The 18,183-nt window shown below is 39.7% G+C and overlaps 1 protein-coding gene across 1 annotated transcript in view; it reads right to left on the reverse strand.

Moving 5' to 3' along the window:
- FUT9 (fucosyltransferase 9) overlaps positions 1-18,183 on the reverse strand; it is a 675,803-nt gene that overhangs the window by 184,944 nt on the left and 472,676 nt on the right. Inside the window, exon 4 of the mRNA XM_078646847.1 lies at positions 15,514-15,594. The gene's annotated coding sequence lies outside the window, so the exon portion shown is untranslated. The remainder of the gene's footprint in view (positions 1-15,513; positions 15,595-18,183) is intronic.

Here is an 18,183-nt window from a genome sequence, read left to right on the forward strand (position 1 = left end):
AAATAATAGGATGTTTAAACAAGAAAATGACCACCTTCCAAAAGTGGCATTTTCAAACACACAATTTAAAAACCAATTCACTAAAAGATGCCTTTTTAAATTCAGAGCTCAGGGAGCCCAAACTCCAGATCTCCATCTCTCCCCAATTGAAAGTTACACTTGTAAGATGTTACAAGGCAGCTCCAATGATAACCTAAGGGAGAGATAGTCCTCGAAATAGTAAACAATGATATTGGCAGTAGTTCATTAGGACATGTAAAATGGAAATGTAAATGTCGGAATTTGTAAAGCGCACAGCTACCTCCACCGGAGGTGTCCCGGCGCTGTCCATATACCGCTTAGGAACCCTTCCTGGCTTTCCTGGGAAATGTCCACTCCTGGGCACCCCCCAGGTGCAGCCAGGCATCCCAGCGCTTTTGGGGCCGTTGTGGAGACTAAGCAAGCTATTGCCCTGAGTTGCAGCGTGGGACCCATGATCAGAACAGGCACTGAGGCGAGAATATCCAGTCAGGGGAATTAATGAGCCGGAGACCCGCCAAGGCGGGAATCGAACCCTGGTCCCTGGCCAGAGCTCTGCATCAAGGTCTGCCTGCTCTAATCATTGAGCCACACTTCTCCACTAAAACACATCAGTACATGTTGAACTTTCACATACACTGCACCCTGCCCATGGGGGTACCCTGGACTTACCTGAGGGGGCGACTTACATGTAATAAAAGAGAAGGTTAGGGTCTGCAAAGCAGGTGTACTTGCCAGGTAGAGATGGCAGGATAAAACTCCACACACAGACACTGCAATGGTATGCCTGGGACAAGTTACAGGGCTACTCATGTGGTTGGCATAACCAGTGCTGCAGGCTCACTAGTGGCATTTGAATTACAGACTCTGGGCAGTGCATGTTACTAGGGACTTACTAATAAATCAAATATGCCAGTCATGGATAACGAATCAGAATCACCATTTACACCGAGCGCATCTGCCCTTTTAGAACTGATTAGCAGTGGTAAAGTGCCCACCGTCCTAAAGCCAACAAAACAGGTCAGAAAAAATAGGAGGCAAAAGGTTTCGGAATAAACCTGCCAAAAGGCAGCAAAGTGGCAACTTTGTACAAGTTGCACACTGTAACTTTGTGCATTCATTTCAACTTGGGAATCAAGTCGGGCATAGTGTAACGAATTGTTTGATACCTTGGAGTACCAACTTTGGTCACGCAGGAGTTAGCACAGCTGATGGGTCAGCATGTAACCCTGCACTCGCTACCGGGGTGGCCAAGTCTTTCCACATTAAAAACAACAGTTTTGTGTTTTTACTGTTAGAATATGTAAAACACATTTTCTACCCATGAAATATACTGCAACCTGCTTGGGGCTCAGTAGGCCTGCCACAGAGGTGACTTACTCATCCTTCAGGGACAATAGACTTTGCCATGGCTTTTAAATGGCAAAGCCTGCCTTGGCAGACTGCGAGACTCATGTTATTCTTGTCATCCGAAGCTCAACCAGTTCTACAATCAATGGGGGGAGGGGGCTTGCTAAGTTACAGGCCCTAGGTGGCTTGTGTACCTTATACTAGGGATTTACAGGTAAGTTAGCCGTTGCCAATTGGGTATGCCAATGCAACATACACGTTTTCGTGTTAGGGCACTGCATTCTAGTTAGCAGGCCTCATTGCACCCTCAGAGTCCCGCAACCAGCAGCATCTGTTGAAAAATCAAGGGGTGACCATACAAAAAAGGCATTTCCTTGCAATTACCATATTGAGATTAAGAACTGGATTTGAGGGGTTGGTGACTTACTTGCATGCGGACATTCCTTTACTCATGCAGCCCCCATCATTCCATGCAGATGATCCGATTGGCAGAGAATTCAAGCTTGACGGAGTCTTTACCATCAACTCTAAGTATTACATATAGAGCTTAAGAATTTTAGTATGCTGGCTCAAGAACACACTCCATCTACTTGCCAATTGTAACTCTCTATAGACAACATTTACACTAAGACAATATGAAATCTTTCTCTTTCTTTGAACAGGGTAGTACGTAGCTCGATGTTTTCACAATATTTGTTTTGATTTCCTGATGATTCTACAATGCCTTATGAAAACCTATAGACTAAGAGCACTGTGGATTTTTACCAATATCCTCCTTGGTCATTTCCAACCAGAAAATAATTGTGAATCTGCTTGAAAAAAAGTTTGGCATTTGTTACAGCCAGAGTTTCTGGTTGGCACAAGTATGCACCCTGTCCAAGCGAGAACCACCACTCTAGTCATGGTAAACTAGATACACACTAAAAGTTAACCTGTGCTCACCCTATGGTAGCTTGGCACAGAGCAGTCAGACTTATCTAAACAGACAATGTGTAAGGTATTTGTGCAACACACATGCACAGTAACACATTGAAAACACCACAAAAAGTTTAGAATATTAGAATATATTTTTATGAGTAAAACAAGACCAAAATGACAAAAATCCAATCAGTAGAACCAAAATTATGAATTTGTAAAGATGCAATCAAAATCTATTGCTTAGAGTCAAATAGTGCTTAAGGGTTACTTGAGGTCATGCTGGACTGGGGTAAATCCAAAGTTCAGGACAACCGTGATAGAGGTCAGGGCGGCTACAGGACTCACACGGGTCCAGCTGAAAAAGTATCTTGGATGGAGCACGCGTCGACATTGAAGACTTGATGAGTCAGTTTATATCCAAGGAGGGGATGAAGACTTAATTGATGTAGCCCTTTACTACGCAGGCACTGCATTGTCATCGAGCCACAATGCCCACCATCATCGAGTCGGGCAGTCTGTCGAAGTGGTGTCATAGATCGGCTCCAGCATTGGCGTCAAAGGGCAATGCGTCAGTTCCGATTGGTGTAAAGGCATCACTGCGTCAACTTTGATGGTTCTATACAGCAGAAGTCACCTTTCAAGGGCCCAGAGCTGGATTGGCACAACTTGGCAGGGCAGGACTCACTGATGGCAGAGTCCAGGTGCTGTTACAGGGTTGAAGGAAGTCTTTGATGGCCCTGAGACTTCACAACAGGGGACAAGCTAGCAAGCCCTTGGAGTCACTCTGGTTTCCAGTGACATCGGTCCAGTCATTGTCCTCAGCAGGGCAGAAACTAGCAGGTAGCAGGGCAGTGCAGCAAAGCAGAAAAGCGCATGCACTTTAGCACTGGTTAGCAGTGGTAAACTGCCAACAAAAAGATACAGCAAAAAGAGGAGGCACAACGTTTGGGGGAAGACCACCCTAGGAATGACAGGTCTAACAGTATTATTAGGTGTTTAACTTTCTAAAGAGTAAGGAAGGCTTCCAGGGGGTGAAGAAGTAATTTCTCAAAAGGAAACTATGTGAATTAATCAGTAGCTGCTCCTGGAGGGAGTGCTGCCGGGCGGTGTGGCAGTCCGGGGGAGGGGCAGGGTGAAGGGTTGTAAACTCCGAAATATGGCCTAATGGAGGTAAGTATACAAATAAATAAATAAAACGAATGTCATTGCGCACATTGCATCCCATTCATCTATATATGAACATAAACTTTATATAAGAAAGGTAAAACACATATTTTATGTGGTTATCAGTCTTATAACAACAGGAACCATCTCACTCAATAATGAAAAGAAATGTTACTGAAGAAATTACTACAACCAAGTAAAGAATAGATATGCAAACTATATCACAAAGCTATTGTAAGTTGTGCTATCATTAGATTTCATTCTGTCAAAATCTGTTGAAATGTTTATTGACACTTGAGTTATTTATTTTGCAAACCTTTCAATCCATTCGCATTAGCAATCAGTTGTCAAGTGTTTTCATTATGAAAATAAACTAATATTTAGATTAGCATACTTCAACATATGACATGTAGAGTTATTTAGTTTTTTTAAATGTGATATATTGTAGGTTAAATAAACAGATTTCACCCACATATATTTTTGTTGTACACATTTCTAATAGATAAATTGCCTTTATTTTTTTTATTTTTTTTGCCTTTAAAGGCAGGCAAAGATAATTTGAGTTGTTATACAGAAACACAGTTGTTATGTAAGACTTCCACTGAGAGTCATTAGCAATAACACAGGTTTCGAAATCTGGTTATTCACAAATCATTGCTCTAAAATTAGAGTAGCACTGTGCATGGCTCTGAGGCTAGTGATCAGGCATTTCCCATGGCTCTTGAGTGACCTGAAAGAATTGGTGGAATGCAGATTACACTTTTGTATCACCAATCACAAACTCCCCAGTCAGCCATTGGTAAACCCAAACTAAAAGGGAAATTCAGGCGGCACTCAAGAGTGGATCAGGCAGAGCTGTTGTCAGTGAAGCCTCAGTGCTCTGCTCTCTGTCAGCAAAGAGTCTGACTTCAAGTTGGGAAGGAATGTGAGTGTGGGGAGAGGTATTTGGGAGAGTGGCAGGATGCCAGTGGTTATTTTTAATACAGAGAGGAGTAGCATAGGATGGTATGAGAGGGTGTCAGGATGACAGTGATGTGTATTTCTAAATAACGGGGAAGGGAAGGATGGTATCAATGTTCGTGGATGAAGGTGGCAACAACCTATGTATATTTTGCTTCGTATGGGAGTGGAGAAAGTTTGATTGATTTAAATATTTAATCAGTGAGATGACTTATTAGTGGTGTGGACAGTTGGAAGAACACTGTATATATTTTTAAAGGACTATTGGAGGGTATGAATTAGGTGAGGCAATCTCATGCATCACTCCTGTATAAATTCACAATCCATGTACAGCTGATGTGTGGGATTAGCTGGAAAGGAGAAGAGGATTTAGGGAAGGGCGTACAAAACATAAATTTGCACTTAGGTAGCTATCGATAAAGTGGTGTTCTTCCAATCTAGGTTCCAAGGGATATCATAGAGAATTTGTGCTGTGCTCTAGTTATCTACCAGATGTCCATCAGAACCCCTCTGTTGATAATTATCCTGTAATTGACAAATGCCCATCTATAATTCAATATGTTCTTGTTAATTTGTGATTTTAAGGGCAACATTTATATTTTCCTAGTAATGTGATCTTGAGCAAACCCTAAATGTTCAAACTGTCCCTCATTCATGTTTGCAAGGCAAATTGGTGGCAATTACTTCACCCAGTAAATAACATTATCTAGTGGTGGGGTATTTATTGGTTATTGCAAAACATTTTCCACACTATGTGCACCAAATTTCACCAGGTTTATGCTTCTAAAATTTGTATGCGGAAAATGTAGCGCTAAGTATTGCCTTCAGTATTTATCTTGTGTTGGATGTACCCTGAGAGGTAATTACCCTTCAACTGGTAACCCGATTTCAGCACAAGCTTCTGTTTGTACCAAAATCTAATTTTAATCACTATTAGTAATGAGCACCTGCCTATGCATGTACTAACGCATTCAATTTAGAATAAACTCTTCCTACAGTTTCTCTTTTCATTAATTTTTTTCCAATTTCACTGTGCTATGTTGCTTTAACATACTTTTGAAATGTATCTACTCCAGTTAACCACCCTGTTTTAATCTCAAAATAATACAGATTATACAGAAATGTAACTGCGTTAGACTTTCATACAGTTCTTTTTAAATGCTAACTTAAATAAAATATTTTAAAGACACACTTCTCTAGGAAAATGTGTAATAGCCCTCTAAATGAAATTATGCAAAGAAAAGGAACGTCTTGCTTTACACAATCACAACTAAGCACACATATCTAAAAAATATTAAGATAACAATTGATGCTCTGTGAACAAACAAAATCATTTGAATAGGATAATCAGAGTGCCCTCAGTCAAATTTATAGAAGATCTCAATGACAAATAAATTAACTCTTCCAGACTATAGAGAAAATAATCCTGACAATTTCATCCTCAGGGACTGAGCTCTGATGGAACGTGCTTTCTTAGCAGTGCTACTTTCACTTTATCTGCCAAGTGATAAATATGTATACAAACCAGGGAGGGCCTCAAAATAGGCGTAACAGTTTCATTTCAGTATTTGATCAAGTGTGTTAGAGACTGCAGGATACCACCAACCATTTTAATGGGCTACATTATGATTTATTTTATGCAGCTGTATTTTCTGTGAATTGCCTGAAAATTGAACATCTATCCAGCCCTTCTTTAATCATGTTGGACATACCTACTCTAGGCTCTGAGAAAACACACAATCCTCTAATAAGAATGAACGTACACACAACATTTTGCATAGCTAGGAATTGTGGTGGTCAGTGTCCATAAAAATGCTTCAACATTACACTGAATACCAGAGAACCTGATTCTAATATGGTAATTGATTTGGTACTTCCTTCTTCACTGGATTAACCATATGCAAATGAGGAAGAAGAACTTGTGTCCCACCCTAAACAAGATCTTTCTCAAATAGGTTCTTTATATCCTGCCTTTTCAATTTGGTCCAATTGGGTGATGAACTCACCCTACCATATTTCCATGAGTAAAGCTTGCATTAGATTAATTCCTAAGTGTGAGAAACAGTAAGAGCAGTGGTTAGTTTGAGCCTGTGGTTTCCAGCATTCAGCAATGGTAATTAATTGTCAACACCAGCACTTATGCCAGACTGCCACATTGTGGTGCTGGATGTTCAATTTAGAGATGAACACAGCAATTGTTTATTAATGAAATATACATTAAAATGACTACTCACAGCCGTCCTCTCCATTCTTATCACTTTGGGGACCTGATATATTCTGAATTGTCATACTTGTAGGAGTGGGAGGGTTAGTGGTTGTATACGTGCTGTCCTTGGCAGCGCTAGCAAGAGCAATGGGTGGTGCACACAACAATAAACTCCTAACGGGGCGGTGGCATTTACTTGTTTTACAAATAAGCTCTGTGTAAGAGATAATAGACATTGTGGTAATTCCAATCAGATCTCCCTTCCTTCTCTCATCCAAGTGACAATGACAGGAAAACAGTGTGTGTTTTTTACCTTAGAGAAAGCCTTTCAAATAGCATTTGCATTTCCAGATTGAAAAGTAGGCTTATTTGGGGCATCACTTAATAATACTATGAAGCAAGCGCAGCCAAGAAACTAAAAGTATGGATGTAAAAACACAGTTCTTTTTTCATCCATTAAATGTATGCAGTATTCCACATTGCAATTGGATTCAATAAACACACATCAAAACCCTGTTTTTTATCACTGTCTTCCAGATTCATTCAAAGGGCTAAGCAAATCTTGTTTTGCATTAAGCCAAGAGAATACACAGCATGATATTAACTACTGAAGCACAACAACAAGTCTTTACCAGTTCCAAGACATACAGGTCATTCCTAAAAAACAACATTAATTGAGGGCTTCTGTACATCAAATGCTATTATTTCCAGACTATATATTTTATATTTTTTAGAAAAACATGCCAGGTACATGAGACCAATTACAAATCTTCACCACTTGAAATTATGGATGAATCGCAGTAATTACAAACGTGAATAGCAACCACTTTATCAGACTCATGGTGCAATATTTGATGACTATTTAAATGGTGCTTATCCTTGTTTATCCATCTTCCAAAACACTCAGACACATGGGTGTTACCATTTCATCCAAATAATATGTCTCAATTCTATAGTACTTCTTAAATAGACTGAATGAAATGACGACAGAGAGGTAAATCGGACTATCATCTTTGTGCTACTTTTTGTCTGTAGGCCAGCAGCGATTAAAACCCCAGACCTAAACACAAAATCATAATTTTCAAGACACTGTTTTTGCACTCAAAGAAACATGTATTCATCAATTTCATCTGACCAGATGTAGTTTTCAGCACTCAAACTATGACTATACACAAACTGCAGCACATATGCAAGGTGATTCAATCAATTCTACAGAATCTTTTTGTCTTCATTAGATGTCTAAGAAAATAATAAAGCTTTCAGCTTCTAATCATGCTGTTTTTTATTATGACTTTCCCGCACACTTATTCAAAATGACGAATTATTAGTTTTTGAAGGATTCTTCAGACACATGTAATGCAAGAATTCACTGACATAGGGACAGATGAAAATACAATTGTTTTTGGATGAGGTCATTATAGCAAAACCTACCAAATGGAGGGACATGCTCCAGAGAGGAAATGGCTCTTTAACCCATTCGCTGTGTGCATTGGCCAACTGCCGTCGCGAGCACTACCTCCGTAGTGCCGTGCACGTCCGTTGGCCGTCGTGGCCCTGTCCGCACACGGAATCGCCCGCACCGCGGCGGATTTTACGTCACGGTTAACGAGTTAAGTTACCTTCATTGTTAACTTTGAATTTTCAAATTGAGCATGCTTGACAGTGGATAAACTCCATTGGAACATTGGGCTATGTCAGCTTACCAGTGACAAGGATACTCAATCAAAGGGCATCCTTAAAGTCACTGGTCCACATTGCATCATGTTTTGTCATCACTGTCTTGCCTTGATCAGAACATAATTGTACATGCAAAAGATTTTAAGAAAGTTCAGGTGTGGTAAATATTTAAATTCTTAAAGGCCAGATCACAAACATTTGATCTGAACCAATTAAGGAGCCAAATTTACAGTATGGTTTGTGGCTGGGGGCCACACCAATGGGGGCGGGATCAGAGGGGGCGGGGCTAGAGTAAAAGAAATAACTGTGACCTTGCAGTCAAACACAGGCCCCTGCAGTGGACGCATTAGTCCACTGAGCCACCAGACTCGGCATACACATATCTATCTATCTATCTATCTATCTATCTATCTATCTATCTATCTATCTATCTATCTATCTATCTATCTATCTATCTATCTATCTATCTATCTATCTATCTATCTATCTATCTATCTATCTATCTATCTATCTATCTATCTATCTATCTATCTATCTATCTATCTATCTATCTATCTATCTATCTATCTATCTATCTATCTCTATCTATTTATCTCTATCTTCCTCTATCTATGTATCTCTATCTATCTCTCTACCTTTCTATATCCATCTATCTATCTATCTCTATCTATTTATTTCTATCTATCTCGATATCTCTGTCTATCTATTTACCTCTATCTATCTAACTATCTATCTATCTATCTATCTATCTATCTATCTATCTATCTATCTATCTGTCTATCTATCTATCTATCTATCTATCTATCTATCTATCTATCTATCTATCTATCTATCTATCTATCTCTATCTATCTAGCTCTATCTACCTATCTATCCCTATCTATCTCTCTGGCTATCTCTCTGCATCTATCTAGCTCTAGCTATCTATCTGTCTCTCTATCTATCTTTCTGTCTCTATCCATCTATCTGTCTGTCTCGATCTTTCTGTCTGTCTCGATCTATGTGTCTCTATCTATCTGTCTGTCTCTAGCTATATGTCTGTCTCTATCTATCTTTATATGAATCTATCTATCTGTATCTCTTTCTCTCTGTCTATCTATCTGTCTCTATCCATATGTCTCCATCTATCTGTCTTCAACTATCTGTCCATCTATCTTTCTCCATCTATTTGTCTCTATCTGTGCCTCTGTCTCTCTGTCTCTATCTATCTGTCCCTATCTGTGTCTCTGTATTTCTGTCTCTATCTGTCTGTCTCTATCGGTGTCTTTGTCTCTCTATCTATCTATCTATCTATCTATCTATCTATCTATCTATCTATCTATCTATCTATCTATCTATCTATCTATCTATCTATCTGTATCTATCTATCTATCTGTCTTTATCTGTGTCTCTGTCTCTATATGTCTCTATCTGTGTCTCTGTCTCTCTGTCTCTATCTGTGTCTCTGTCTCTCTATCTGTGTCTCTGTCTCTCTGTCTCTCCAGGCGCAATTGTCCAAATTCTGAATGTGCTTACATCGGCAACACAAAACAAGAAGCTTCTCAAAAGGCCCTTTGAAAGTCAGCTGTGAAATAGCTTACAACTGACTTTTAAAGGGCCTTTTGGGAAGCTTACCGACGGTGCTGTGTGTGACGTCACAGAGCACTGCAGTAAACACAAAAGATGGCTGCAGGAGCATTTAATACATATTCATTAAGTATGCTCCTGCGGTCATCTTTTGTGTGTTCACTGCCGGCCTCACTGGAAACCTAGAAACGGCAAGGCAAGGTCCGTGGGCCGCCAATGAAGGCCTGCTGGGCTGCTGGTGGTCTGTGGGCCGTACTACATCCTTAGACTTTGGTTAAGCATGCTACACCCTTTTCAATAAGATTTTGCACTGCAAAACTCTGACAATACTTGGAACATTGTCAAAATACAGTTGAGTAATTAGCAATCTTTTGTAGTTGCAAAGATGTTGCAGGCATTTGAAGATGTTCTTCATTGTAAGTCCTTAGGCATAAGAAGAATGCAATTAATATGTGCATCTTTACTGTTCTTCAGATGAAGTGTTTTCAATACACTTTCTCTAAATTAAATGAAGCAAATAATTTTTTCAAGTCCAAACAAGAAAGCTCTAAACATAATACATTGTTTTACTTCGCACATCAATTGTCAATACAGTTGAGTGTGAGATATATTATGGTAAAGACTACAGTTCTTCCGATGTGATTGTGAAAACCAAAATCCTTATAACACTTCAATCCCTTTAACTTTTAGCCAGGAGAATGTTAGTCTTTTCTAGCCACATACATTACAACAGATGAATGCTTTCCTCCATTTCTCTATATATTTCAAATTTCTTGAGGTAATATAGAGCATCCTACCAAAGAAAGATATTATTAGAAGAGAAAATATTTTTATACCGTTCTATTTGGTATAAGTGGACCACATTCGATTTATGGAACATATATTTGTTAATATTGGTTCCAGCTTTCGATATATGTAGATTTTGTTTTGCTTCTCTACTAGCACTTTGCTATGCTATTTCATGTTTTTGGAAACTTAGCTTAGAAAAATCATCATTGTCATAAATAATAATGCCAACATTTTCCTCAGAAAAATGTATGTTAACCCATTACACAGTGTTTGCAGTAACTGCTTAGGAAAGTGGTAAACAATTCAGAAAGTTGGCCTTAGATTTAATACCAATGTCAAGTGGAATTTTCAACTTCCAGGCAGGAGAGTGGTCCCACACAAACTAGTGAGAAATTCCCAACATGAGGGGTTTCATTTGCATCTATATAAAACTGTGTAACAAGAAATATTTATACAGTGCTTCCTACATTTAAGTTAGGGTCAGTGGTATTTTTCCTTTTCTTCCCAGATACAGGAGGAAATAAGTAAAATCTTTCCCTAGGATCATTCACTGCATGTGTCCAGAAATATTGCATTGATAATGAGAATAAAACAAACAAGCATTTGCAATTCCAAAAAGTCTGTCTTTCAAGAATGTTGTATTCGAAAGTGAAGTAAATTGCATAGGAATAGATATGTACTTGTGTAGAAGCAAATAACTGTAGGAAAATATTGTAGGTTGAAAGGTAAGGTGGCAGCTGCACTGTCAAGCCAATCATAAATATCCATGTAGTTTAATGACTGCCCTCCTCCCATCTGTGCTGCTTCCAGATAAAAAAACATGAATGATCTAGTTATCTAAGACACTTTAATAGCATTCCAGTGTCATGTGGGTGCCCCAAAATGTCGAAGCTAAAAGAGCTGGATAAATAAACAAAATGATTGTAGAGGTGAAGCACGTTTTAGTGGAAGCACACAACTTCTACCCAATCAAAACATGACTCCTGGCTCCCAAAATGCCGGCAGAGTCAAAGCCCCTCTCAAGTGGATCTCATACAATTGTCTGGCAACAGCTGTGCTGTCCAGCCAGACCATAAAAGGTGCATAGTAACATAGGTGAATGATCCCCAAAGTCTGTGTTCTTGCCTGTTTGTCTTTGCTTGAACTTCAAAATGTGAAATTTGTACAGTCGTTGAGACCAGTGTTTTATCATTGTGAACTCATCAGAAAGTTAAAACTTGTGTTTGGATGAGAATGAGATGCTGCTCAGTTTATGCAAATTCAGGTCCCAGCAGTTCAAACATTTGGGCCCTGGAAGAGAATGTCCTGCTTTGCAAAGGTGTAGAAGCTTGTATAATAGCATCTGAAGTTATAATTGCGCATTGATCACAAGCCTGTTCCAGTGCATCCTATGCAATGTATCTTGGTAAATGCAGTACAAATAACATATAGCTTCAGTCTCCAGTCAAATCCACTTCACAAATAGATAGTTGTAAACGTAGCATGTTTACTGAGATCTGAGTCTGTGATTTAAACACAAACTGTACATATTTTCGTTTGGCTTTTGCTGTAGGTAAAACAAAACCAAAGTAACCTAGCTCTGTATACATTTCATTTTCCATTTTTACCATTTTATAAACTTTATTTCGGCCGTAAAAGACCATAAAAGTCACATAGTAGCACAGCAGAAAGATAAAAATACGGTTAAAATGACACTCCATAAAAGTTTTTTTTTAAAATAGATATTTACAAATTTCATCAACAAGCAGCAGCTCATTACAATAAAAAAAGAGATATGAAAAAAGTTAATTGCACAGTTACAATTGTGTTTTCAGCAACTTTTGGCATCTTTTCCACATTGAAAGAAGAAAGCGGGAAACGGCAAAGACCACAATGGTTTTTGTTTCAGTTCTCAAAATTCGATAGGAAACAGTACATTGAGAGAACCCCATATCTTTACAAAGTGGGATGAGCCAATATTTTCTTGATGATCTATACCCAGGACAGAAAAATAGTACATGTAACACCATCTCGGGGGGATCCTTGCAAGCTGGGCATATATTTGCAGTGGGGTTTACCCAATTCTTTGTAAAATCAAATAAAGGAAGGGTGCCCAGCCTGAATTGTATGTATAACTTCCTCGCCAGGGCGGGTTGGATTTCATCCATATAGGGTTCAAGCATGTATTGGTCTTTAAAACTTAAAAAATGTATTGTGAGTTGGGCAAGGGTTTTATTTTCCTGCGTAGCCCTAAGCCTGTACGATCTATAGGAGTTCACCAGATCAGAACGGGAGATCTGCGTACAATAGACCTCTGGGCTAGACCAGAGGTCAGAATGACCAACTTTGGCACAGAGGTCTTTAATATATGCAAGCCAGGGAAATTTCACTGACCCAGTTTGCTCCAAGATCGAGCAAAGCTCAGACCTATATGAGGCCAACTCAGGGGTCAGCCATATTCTGCGCCAATAAGTCAATGGACGCAGTCCCGCTTCTTCAAAAATAGGTCTGATGCCCAAATCAAGACGTAGTGGAACAAGAAGAGTGCTTAACGGAAGATTCAACAAACATCTCATAAACTTGTTCTCAGCTAAAATCAAGCCCTTCGTGGGATAACGCCCCCAAAACTCTGCCCCATATAATGCAACGCTTCTCACCTGCACTTTGTATATCTCAGTAAGAGGGCCAGTGACCACAGTACTTAGAGACTTGGCAGCTTTCATAATACCACCAGACAACTGAACCAACCTTAAGGCCGCCTTTTCCATTTGGGGTCCCCAGGAAAAAGACTCAGAGAGAGTGACCCCAAGATAATCAAAGAGTGAGATGTTTTCTAGCAAGGTGCCGTTAAGCGTAGGGTTCGGGCGGGACGATTTTCCTGGATTAAACACCATAAACTTCGTCTTAGATGCATTTATTTCCAGGCTCCTATTTACGCAGAATAGAGCAAAGCTGTCTAGGATTGGCTGTATCCCCATTGGGGACTTAGATAGCAACAAGGTGTCATCCGCGAACAACAATGTGGGCACCTTCCTTTGGTCTAGTTTCGGGGCATAACTGTTCTCAACCTGTCTTAATTGGGAGACCAGGGCATTGACATAAAGGCAAAACAGGGTGGGGGCAAGAACGCAACCCTGCCTTACCCCCCTGTCAACAGGGAAGCGTGAAGTCAGTTCCCCTGATTTCCCAAATCTAACCTGAGCGAAATTCCCAGTGTGTAGGCAGATAATAATTTCTAGTAGGTGTGAGGGTATTCCTAGTTCGTCAAGAACTGCCCACAACTTGTCTCTGGGAACCATATCAAAGGCTGATTTTAAGTCGACAAATATCAAATAAAGACTGCCACACTCTATTGATACTGTCTTCCAATAAATGAGTTGTAGCCTAAGAAGTTGGTCAATGGTCGATACATTTTTCCTAAAACCAACCTGATAGTCACTCAGTATGTCATGACCCATCCACATATGTAGACGATCGAGCAAAATTCTCGAAAACAACTTCTGAGGGACATCTATCAGGCCGATTGGCCTTTAGTTTACGGGAAGTAAGGGAGAGCCCTTTTTATATATCGGAAATATTTCCGCTCCAAGCCATGTATCTGGGATTTTCATCCCTCGAGCTATAGCGTTAAATACTACACAAAGGTAAGGGCCGTAGATCATTGGTTTTTCCGTGAAAAGATCCCCAGGGATCTTATCCAATCCTGGCGCTTTACCAATGGGGAGTGATTTGATTGCACATTGAACCTCTGCTGGAGTAATTGCCTCTTGAAGAGGCAAAGATGCAGAAGATTGTTCAGTTACCACAGATGTTAGAGGCAGATCACTAGCATAAAGGGATTTGAAATGCACTTCCCAAGCTGAAGCAGGAATATTTTTTTCCACCGGGTACCGTTCAGTAGAATTATGGTTGGAGACCAGGTACCAGAAACCCTTCAAATCCATATTGTTTAGGGCTACTCGAATATCTTCCTATCTAGCACACTCCCATAGATGTTTGGCTTGCTTGATCGTGGCATTATACAGGTGCCTTTTTAGTTTTATTTGTGGTCTGTTCTTACTCCGGATTGCCTCAACAAGAGCATCCTTGGCCGCCCAACAGGTTTTATCAAACCAGGTAAGCTGTGGGTCCTATTCACAGCAGGCTTGGAGAGAGGGTTGAAAAATTTGTTACGGCCCACCGTTAATTCAGCGTGGGTTTTTTCAATCACATTCGTATCCCAGGTGGTGGGAGGTCGGTTTGCCTCTTCCATGACTTTTTCAAGGAAAGGGATGATTAAAATATATAGAGCTGCCAGTTTTTCCGGGACTAACCTAATCGATTCCCATCTTATCCTTCTTTTATTATTAGCCAAAACTAAGTTTCATAAGAAAAGAATCATAATGCCAAATATTAATGCATGGTACATTCATTGACACAACATAATATATGGAATGACAAATCAATGTTTTTGTATTTTTCCTATAATATGATGCAACTTTCAGAAATATTTCATAATTCCCAACTTTGAAACATTTTAGGGCTGTAGCTAAACTCTACTTTATATTGAATCAGCAATATTGAGAAAGCACTGCAAGTATGTCTCCATGCTGAGTTTGATATGTGCCTCCAAGATGGGAACGTATACTTAAGTGAAAAAAAAACTTTCGGAAACGGGTCCATGTTGTCTGACTGTAGAAGCAACTGCTAGTAGTTGACTGATAACTGAATATGGAAAATTCATGTTTTAGCTATAATGAATTTGCACAACTTTAGGCCTTGGCAGAATCTGTCATTAAGCAGTAATTGTGTAATATGTACACTTCTTATCACCAATCAACAGTGGTGTGTGTGTATGTACTAGAATAGATACACAAAAGGGTCACATGTTGATTGCTAGGAAATTACCTCTATGTGTTGTGCTTCCTTCTTTCTTTGTTTCTGTAAATTCTCACAGTATGAGTTTCCTCATTCAACGACCTCTTTGTCCTATAAAAAACAAAATGTACGAGTTACTCAATAAAAAGATCTTTTTTAAATGTACAAGTTATTAGCCAATGTACACATCATATGACAAGTACGGCCTCTGTATAATCACTTGACCTTTCACATAAAGCATGAATGTTAACAGGAAATATACAGTGAATCAAAGAGGGTTAAGTTAGAAAGTGACACGAAGACAGTGGCGTAGCTAGGGGGGGAGCGGGCCATCCCAGGCGCCGCAAGTTTTGGGGGACTATATATTCCCCTTACCTGTGGGAGTCGCAGCCCTATGAAGTGCCAGCCCTCCCCGGGTGGCAGACGCAGTGGCCACCATGGGCGGCCTAAGGCCTAGCTACGCCACTACTTGCAGGCATCTGTACCTTTCTACAAGAAGTCACTCTGCCCAAACTATGCTGCGTATTCAAACCCTTTCTACCATCTACACCCGCTTTTAGATATGTCCCACTTCTATTGGTCAAAAGATTTTTGTAAAGGTTGATGTTTCGAAACAAACTCGCTGAGCAATGACAGCAAGACAGTGTGTGGTTTTCACCTTAGAGAAAACCTTTAAAATAGCATCAATATTTCCAGATAGAAAAAAGTAAGTTTATTTAGCGGAAGACCGTAATAATACTCTAAAATAAGTGCAGTCAAGAAACTAAAAGCGTGGATGCAAAAACAAATCTTTTTTTTATTCATTAAATGTATGCAACATTCCATATTGCACTTACATTCAAGAAATACACATCAAAACCCTGCTTTATCACTGTCTTCCAGATTCATTCAAAGAGCTAAGCAAATCTTGTTTTGCATTAATCCAAGAGAATACACAGCATGATATTAACCATTGAGGCACAACGACGAGTCTTTAGTGCTTTCATTTTGAGGAACTTAGAGAAAGCTAGAAAGCAATGAGCCCTACCAATCTTTCCTGTGTTGGACTTTTAAATCCACCACCTTCCCTAGATACACCGATTGAAGTTGGAACAGTAATTTAAGCAATTTCAAAGTCCAGCGCTTCACTAAAACAAGTTGTTGTAATGACTTGCGTTGTAATGGAACTTGTGGTAACAACACAGTTGTGGTACTGACTGCGTTGTTAAGCCATGTGTAGTTTTGGCATGCGTGGTAACAGATGCTATTCCGATAAGAGATCTTAGGCTGGAAATATACAGCCTGATTCATGTACATGCCGTTTTGCGTGTCCCTAATAGCGAATCATAGCGATTCGCTATTGAGGACACGCAAAACGGCATTCATGTAGGAATTGCTACTTAAATAGCGATTCCTACATGTTCTTTATTTGCGAGTAGCAATTTGCTACTCGCAAATACTCCCCATTCATTCCTATGGGCCAAGAGGCCCATAGGAATGAATGGGGATTTGCGAGTAGCAATTTGCTACTCGCAACTAAGATAGCGATTTTAAGGGTGCCAGGGGTGTCCAAAGGACGCCCTGTAGCACCCCTAAAATGCACTTTTGGACAGGTGTTGCGCACACACATGTCCAAAGGACATGTGTGTGTGCTACATGCAACTTTAAATAGCGGCCCCAAAAGTCCAAAATCGCTATTTTGTTTTGTGTCATGAATAGCATTTGAGGAATCTCTATTAGAGATTCCTTAAATGCCATTCCACGCAAATATGCGAATTCTTACATAGCGATTTTTGCATTTGGTATCATGAATACCAAATGCAAAAATCGCACTCGCAAAGGGCCAGATTCTCAGAATCTGGCCCTTTGCGAGTGCAATTTACCTTCATGAATCAGGCTGATAATCCTCAGTATTTGTGTGAATTTATGTTAGGAACATACTTCTACACCCATGAGGCAGTATTGGAGCACAATATGATGAGCTTTTATCACACTACCAGCAGTAGGTATGACATTTTAACCTGCATTCAGGTAAACATTTTACCTTCTCATGTTCATCTATGAAATCAGAGTATTACTTCACCATCAACACCTTCATCATCTGTATTCGTATAGAACTAAAACCCTTTGGCAACAAAGAGACTGAATCGAATTGTTCATTTAAATAATACTTTTTTCACAAATTCAGGTCTGCAGCTGTTTGCAATATCTATAATAAACGATATTGGAAAAACAAGCAAAATCAGGAACTATCTGCTATGAATCTGAACTAGATTGAATTAGAATTTTACCACACGTACATTGCAATAAAATACTCACATTAATAATATAGCATGCAGTTGATGACAAGCAAGGCCTATCATCGTTTGCAGTTTGCCCTTTAACATATCTAATTGCCCATTAGAACATGATAGGAGCATATTCTCTGGGAGAACAGAACTCATTTTGAATGGTGCGAAAAGCCGAACGTGCCAGGGTGCTGTGTTTTCCAAGTCGCACTAGCTTTATAGGAACAGATTCACATACTTACATGCCCACAATTGCTAATGCTACAGAACCCCACCTGTGTGCAAACATAGATACTTTGCCCTGCAGGTCTTGATTATCAGTAGAAAATTGCGCAATGAGGCGCATCAGGGGGTGAGCGATGCTCGCCTCTCCCGGGGACGGCAAAGCCTCGAGCCTTCTACCCTCTGCTTTAATATGCATTAGCCCCCATAA

Source organism: Lissotriton helveticus, chromosome 6 (assembly GCF_964261635.1).
Source record: "Lissotriton helveticus chromosome 6, aLisHel1.1, whole genome shotgun sequence".
Taxonomy (NCBI): Eukaryota; Metazoa; Chordata; class Amphibia; order Caudata; family Salamandridae; genus Lissotriton; species Lissotriton helveticus.